This window comes from Myotis nattereri (genome assembly GCF_964212035.1).
Source record: "Myotis nattereri genome assembly, chromosome: 3".
Taxonomy (NCBI): domain Eukaryota; kingdom Metazoa; phylum Chordata; class Mammalia; order Chiroptera; family Vespertilionidae; genus Myotis; species Myotis nattereri.
Genome location: NC_138077.1, coordinates 101178978 through 101186127, shown reverse-complemented (window position 1 = coordinate 101186127; position 7150 = coordinate 101178978).

Sequence of the window (7150 nt, the reverse complement as noted above, 5' to 3'; positions counted from 1 at the left end):
AAGCCCTAGGGGGATGTCCACTTGCCAGCAGGGAGCAGACCTAAGCTGCAGTCAGACATCCTTAGCGCTGCTGAGGAGGCAGGAGAGGCTCCCACCACCACCGCTGTACTGGCAGCCATCAGCCTGGCTTGTGGCTGAACAGAGATCCTCCCATGTGAGAGTGCCCTGACCACCAGGGCGCAGCTCCTGCATTGAGCATCTGCCCACTGGTGGTTAGTGTGTGTCATAGTGACCAGTCATTCCCAGTCCTTCTGCTGTTAGGGTAAGTTTGCATATTACCCTATTACTATATAGAATAGAGGCCTGGTGCATGGGTGGGGGCTGGCTGGTTTGCCCTGAAGGGTGTCCTGGATCAGGGTGGGGGTCCCGCTTGGGTGCCTGGCCAGCCTGGATGAGGGGATGATGACTGTTTGCAGCGGGTTGCACCACCTTCAGGGTGGGAGTCCCCACTGGGGTGCCTGGCCAGTCTGGGTGAGGGATGAGGGCCGTTTTCAGGCTGGCAGGTGACTGAAGCTCCCAACCTTTCCTTTTCTTCTTCTTTTTTTTTTAATTCTGGGATTTATTTACCTTCTATGGCTGTCACTGGAGCTGAGAGCCGGCTTTAGCTCTGGGGCTCGGCTCCAGCTCTGAGACCTTGGATGCTGAAAGCAGGTCTCTGGGATTTATTTACCTTCTATAATTGAAACACTGTTGCAACTCCAGCTTGGCTGGCTGCCTGAAAGCATGGGGATTGTTTAGCTTCTATAATTGCAACATTGTTTCTTAGACTGCAGCTCAGAGGCTGGCAGCGGCAGGCGAGGAACATTGGCTTCCTCCATCACTGGATCAAGCAAGCCTCCTGTTCACTTCAGCTGCCTGGCTGCCGGCCGCCATCTTGGTTTGCAGTTAATTTGCATATCTCGCTGATTAGCCAATGGGAAGGGTGGCGAAGTTATGGTTAATTACCATGTTTCTCTATTATTAGATAGGATAGGAATAAACAGATCAATAGATAAGGATACATGGGCAAAAAGAGATGCCTATATATAAAATTTCACGTTTGATGCAAATCACAGTATAAAATAGGTTAGAAGGAGAGAGTTTTTTTGAAAAAGAGATAGGAGGAAATTAACTAAATTTGGGGGGCAGGGGAGGAAAATCATAGATCCTTTCTTCATACTATATTCAAAGTAAATTAAGGTGGTTTAAATTATTAAATGTAAAACAAGCCAGAAAAGTTGGAGAAGAAATGGGAAAAACATCCGCAGATTTAATTATTAAAGATGTAATATTTCTGGACATTAACTTTATGTATTTGCAATAGCTTAACAAAGGGTTATAGACATAAATATTAATTAGAGAAACCCATTAAGAATAAATGGACAAATGACAAAGCTCATGAATAAACATTTTTTAAAAAGAAAGAAATATAAATTGTTAATTAGTATATTTACATGCTTATCCAGTTAAAAATGTAAATTCAGAAACTAAACTGCCAGATTAAAAAGCTGGTTATTTTTTTGTTTGTTTGTTTTTTTAATAATGCCCTTTGTTGGCCATTGTTTTGTGAGACATTCATTTCTCACTGTTTTTGGGTACATAAATTAGTATGATTTTTCTGGACATATTTTAGCAGTATGAATCAACAACTTCAGAAATGTTTACATTTACCTTTGACTCAGATTTTTTTTTGAAGTAAAGTGTTATATTTATTGTGGTATTTACATAAGTCTTTATTCTTTAATTATTTATGAAACTGTACTACCATTTTTATTTGCCTCTTATCTTTCTTTTATGTGTTACTGATGAAGTTTTTATGTGTTATATCACTAGCCCTATTTTTCCACAAAGCCCTGTGGTGTTTTCTTGTGTGATTTTGCGCAGAACAGTGATTTTTTAGGAATGCATATGTCACATTATAGGACTGACTTTACAAGGCTTTTCTCTAAGCACAAATGGAGAAAGCAGGTATAACTCAGGTAGTGTGCACATGTGGGAACTTTTTCCCAGCATTACTTAGAAAATTTATGCTTTTCTGACTCTTAAATCACCAAAAATATCAGTTAAGAAATTGGGAAAATGCAGGGAAATATTATAACTCTTCTGTGAGATTAAAACTTAACAACTAACTTAGAGACATTACTGGATCCAAGAAATTTACTAACACATAAGATAAAAAGTCAAGATTGACATTTCCAGGAACTAGAGGAGGAATGCATAGGAAAGAATTGATCCAGATCTAACTTGTAGGTGTTGACCATGTGGTAAGCATGTGTATGTGTCCCTGTCTAGCTGCTAAAATGAATTATGCTTACATAAAATATTAACAATTTTGTATGGAAAATATAGTTTATACAAATCCAATGAGTGATATTCACAGAAATAACAAGTTTTGGAAGAAAAATGGCCTTACTTGGCAAATCACTGTTTACTTTGCTAGGAAATACAAGTACTAAGTTATGTGTACACTACATGTAGTGACAGTGTGTTATGTTGCTGTTTTTTTCCATTGTTTGAATATTCATTATAGACTATACTTTTTTGGTAAATGCTACTAAAATTTTTCTTATTTTTAAAATTGTTATTTTTTTGCAGTGAAGTCATTTAATAATTTTGAATTACAGCTATATTTTCTCTAGTAAACTTTTAAAAATTCATTCACTTTAAATAATTTAAACAAGTTTTAGTTGATAAACCCTGATTATAATAATAATTAAAATTTATCACATAACCCATTTTCATTAACTAGGATTATTGACATCATTACTTAATTTAAGTCTTATCATTTTTTACTTTAATCACATATATTTTTATCTTCCTAATGACTTATACCATTGAGACCTTTAAAGTAGTCTATTATATTTCAAGGTCAGAGAAAAAAGAATTAATAAAACAACACCTCTCACATCATTAAAAAAATAATAATTTAACAGACAAGTTTCAAGCTAGAAGCTAAAGGCTTCATAAAAAATTATTTCCATTTTTGTTAGACTGAACAGAAAAATATATAATAAAATAAAAAATAAAAAATACCTTTTCATTTTAACTTATGACATAAAAAGGAGACTTATGTAGTATCTACACTAATAAAAGACAAAGATGCAAATTGATGGTACCTTTGCTATGCCTTAAGCCATGCTGACCAGCCAATCAGAGTGACCATATGCAAATTAACCCAACCAAGATGGCGGCTGGCAGCCATGGAGCTGGAGCGAGCAGGAGGCTTGGTTGCCCCAGTGATGGAGAAAGCCAAGCTTCCCGCCTGCCACAGCCTCCTCTGAGCTCCACTCAAGGCAACAAAGTTTCAATTATAGAAGATAAATAAACCCCAGATACCTGATTTCAGCCAGCCATGGCCATGGAGCTGGAGCAAGCAGGAGGCTTGGGTTGCCCATGACAATGGAGGAAGCCAAGCTTCCCGCCTGCCCTGGCCGACTCTGAGCTCCACTCAAGGCTACAAAGTTTTAATTATAGAAGGTAAATAAATCCCAAAAGAAAAGAACAAAGAACAAAAGGAAAGGCTGGGAGCTTCCGATGCCAGGTGGCTTGGCCAACCTGAAAACGGCCCTCAGCCCTCACCCAGGCTGGCCAGGCACCCCAGTGGGGACCCCCACCCTGAAGGGGGTGTGACCAGCTGTAAGCAGCCATCAGCCCCTCACCTAGGCTGGCCAGGCACCCCAGTGGGGACCCCCACCCTGAAGGGGGTGTGACCAGCCTGCAAACACCCATCAGCCCCTCACCAAGGCTAACCAGGCACCCCAGAAGAACTCCTACCCTGATATGGGACACCCTTCAGGGCAAATAAGCCAGCCCCAACCAGTGCACCAGGCCTCTATCCAATATAATAAAAGGGTAATATGCAAATTGACCCTAACAGCAGAACGACTTGGAAAGACTGGTTACTATGACACACACTGACCACCAGGGGGCAAGTGCTCAATGCAGGAGCTGTCTCCTGGTGGTCATGTGCTTCCACACAGGGAGCTCTGCTCAGCCACAGCCAGGCTGATGGCTGCCAGCACAGTGGTGGTGGTAGGAGCCTTTCCTGCCTCCTCAGCAGCGCTAAGGATGTCCGACTGCAGCTTAGGCCTGCTCCCCGCTGGCAAGTGGACATCCCCCTAGGGCTGCCGGGCTGCCAGAGGGATGTCTGGCTGCCAGCTTGGGCCCAATCCCCCAGGTAGCGGGCCTAAGCCAGCAGGTGGACATCCTCCGAGGGGTCCCAGACTGCAAGAGGGCATAGGCCGGGCTGAGGGATCCCATGAGTGCACACATTTTTGTGCACCAGGACTCTAGTGTTAAATAATAAAGAACTTAAATTTTAAAAAATTACATATGAGAACATACAATTTGGTGGGGAGATAGGACTCAGACATTTTAATTCTAGGAACCTAAATCTTTATGAAGAAGAGCAAAAATGCAACATAGAGCAAATATTCAGATTGGGGAATCCTATATAATAAAAGCTTAATATGTAAATTGTCCCCTCAGATGGTCATCTGATCGGGAGTTCAACCATTTGCTATGACGTGCACTATGACCAAGGGGCGGCGCGACCATGGCGGGTGTTGACGACACAATGCTGGCAGTGGGCAGCAGTGGTGGTGTTACTGGTTCTGATGGGCCCCGACGAGAGCAGGACCACAGCTGGATGGTGGAGCAGGTGAGTGGGCGGTGCCAGGCCAAGGCAGGTGCGAGCAAGGGCCCAATCGCCCTGCCAATCACCCTGCAGATGGTGAGCAGTGGTGGTGGTGGGATGCGGGGCCACTGCCTGGCTACCAGGCACTGAGGGAGCTGGGTAGGGGGCCTGGCTCCAATCAATCACTCCACAGGTGGGATGGTGGAACAGGTGAGGGGGCAGGCCAAGGTTGGGTGCCAGGTGGAGCCGCAGGGCTGTGAGGCTGTGGGTGCGAGCTGGGGCCCGATCTCTGCAGGCCACCCCAAGGGACCCCATCCATGCATGAATTCGTGCACCAGGCCTCTAGTGGGTACATAATATAGCATTATGTTACCATAGAATATTATCTCTAACCAGCTTGCAAGAATTATGTGCATCTCTTCCCAACTCTGCATTCAGTGACATCATCTTGAAATACAATGGGAGTATTTATTCCATATAAATTAAAAAATGATACAAATAGGGGCTCTTTACCACTCCCCAGGAGATCCCATTGTTACCTACCAGCACAATACGGATTACACCTGGGCTAGGTCTTTGAAATTATATTTTAATTTTCTTATTTTATTAATCAGTATACAATAACCTGTCCAAATTTGTACAGTGAATTAGTGGCAGAATTAGTGCCATAGTTTTGTTTTCCAGATCTATAGGCATTTAAATTTTAACATTTTGCCAGTAGAATTATCTGTTGCCTATTTTTAATCCCTAACTAAAATGATAGTCTTGACCTACATACTAAGTCCTAGATTAATCTTCCGGTGAAATGATGCCTGTCTGATACATTCTGTCAAATTTACTGTCAAGTACTAATAAACATGAACTAATCACAATTGTTGATTTATACTTGGAAACCTTGCTTTAGATTGGTCATGGCACAAAGTATCCATATTACTTGGTGTGTATCCTATAGGTATCCAGGGAAATGCCTTATGAGAAGTCCAGCATTTCACACTTGTAAGCATTCTAACAGTAATTTACAATTCAATTTTCAGAATACCTTTCTAATTGAAATACATAAAATCCTATCATGGGGATCCTGTGAGAGTATGCTGAATGTTCAAGGCTACTCTGAGTGTGGGGATCTTTATAAAAGTGTTCAAGGCTGAGATACTATATGCAGGTGCAAGAAGCAAGGACACAGTAATCTGACTGTACACTGTGCATGCATGCCCTTCTATAACCCAAAGTAGTGAGGTCACTATTAGTAAAGGAGCCGTGTTTGTCTAAGTTAGTATTAAAGTATGTTACTGACCAGCAGTCTGCTGCTGCGGGCTTGGAGGCAGCTGCTTAGTGAGGCTGTAGCTCTAAGAATGGCTCCTGTATAGCTCCTATGTTGGAGGCTATAGCTACTTTGTAGGAAGGATGTATTGTTACCTAGCTGGTGCATGGCTACTGTATGGGACTTTATTTTGAAGAACTGCTTTGTCTAATCGCTCCTGTCATAGCGATGGCCACTTGGGCTACAATAAAGACACTCTTATATACCCACAACTTCTCATGGCTTCTCTATCGAATACCCAGCATCCCAGGTGGCCCAGCTCCTGGCAGAGGGACTTGGACCCGATACCTACTTTCTTGGAATCTCTGCAATTGAAGTTCCCAATACACTGATATACTAAAAATGACACTCAAGAATTCCCATCCTTCCTTTTATCCCTCCATCCATCTATTTGTCCATCCATCTATCGCACCAAAATTTGTTGAGGGCCTATGTTGTACTTGCCCCAGGGCATGTGTGGTACCTGCCAGAGCTCCAGGGTGTACACCCTGTCCCCACTGATGTTTTCTAATGATTTCTTATTGTCTTTATGCCTCATCCTTAAGGAAGCTGCAGTTCTTCTTGAGCACTGCTGGTTCTTGCTTGGGAAAGAATCATTTTTCCTTCCTATCACCATTGTGATCCCCTGCAATTTCTCTAGATGCTAGCTACCAGAGACTTTTTTATTCTTTCTTCTTTTCAATTCTTCTGTTACTCTTGGTCACATTCAAGTCAACACGGAAATTTAGGTTCTGAGCTCCACTGCAAAGTTTCATAATTTGAAGATTTACCTTCTATCAGGTTTCACCATTTAAAAAACTTAAGTACATATAATAATTAATTTTGTTAAATTTTTATTGTTAAAAATAATTTTCTCAAGCCATCCTCACCCAGTTCTGATCCGATAGACCTGACATTGGGCAAGGATCATGCATTTTGTGAACTCAAGCTCTCCAGGTGATTCTGATGTAGGTGATCAGAGGCTCACTTCTCTGGAAACTCTGCTTTATGGGGACTCCCCAGTGATGGTTCTAAACACGGATCAGGGAGAGCTCACATATGCTGAGAAGTCTGAGTCACCAGCAGGTGAACCAGGTGTTCATACTGCTTTTAGCTCACTTTAGACCAAGTTTCAGTCTAGAAAGGATTAAATGCATGCAAAGTGGATGTTTAGCAGTTTGGTCTGTAATGTGGGATTTCAGATAGGCATTGTTTTTCAATTCCTAATACATTTA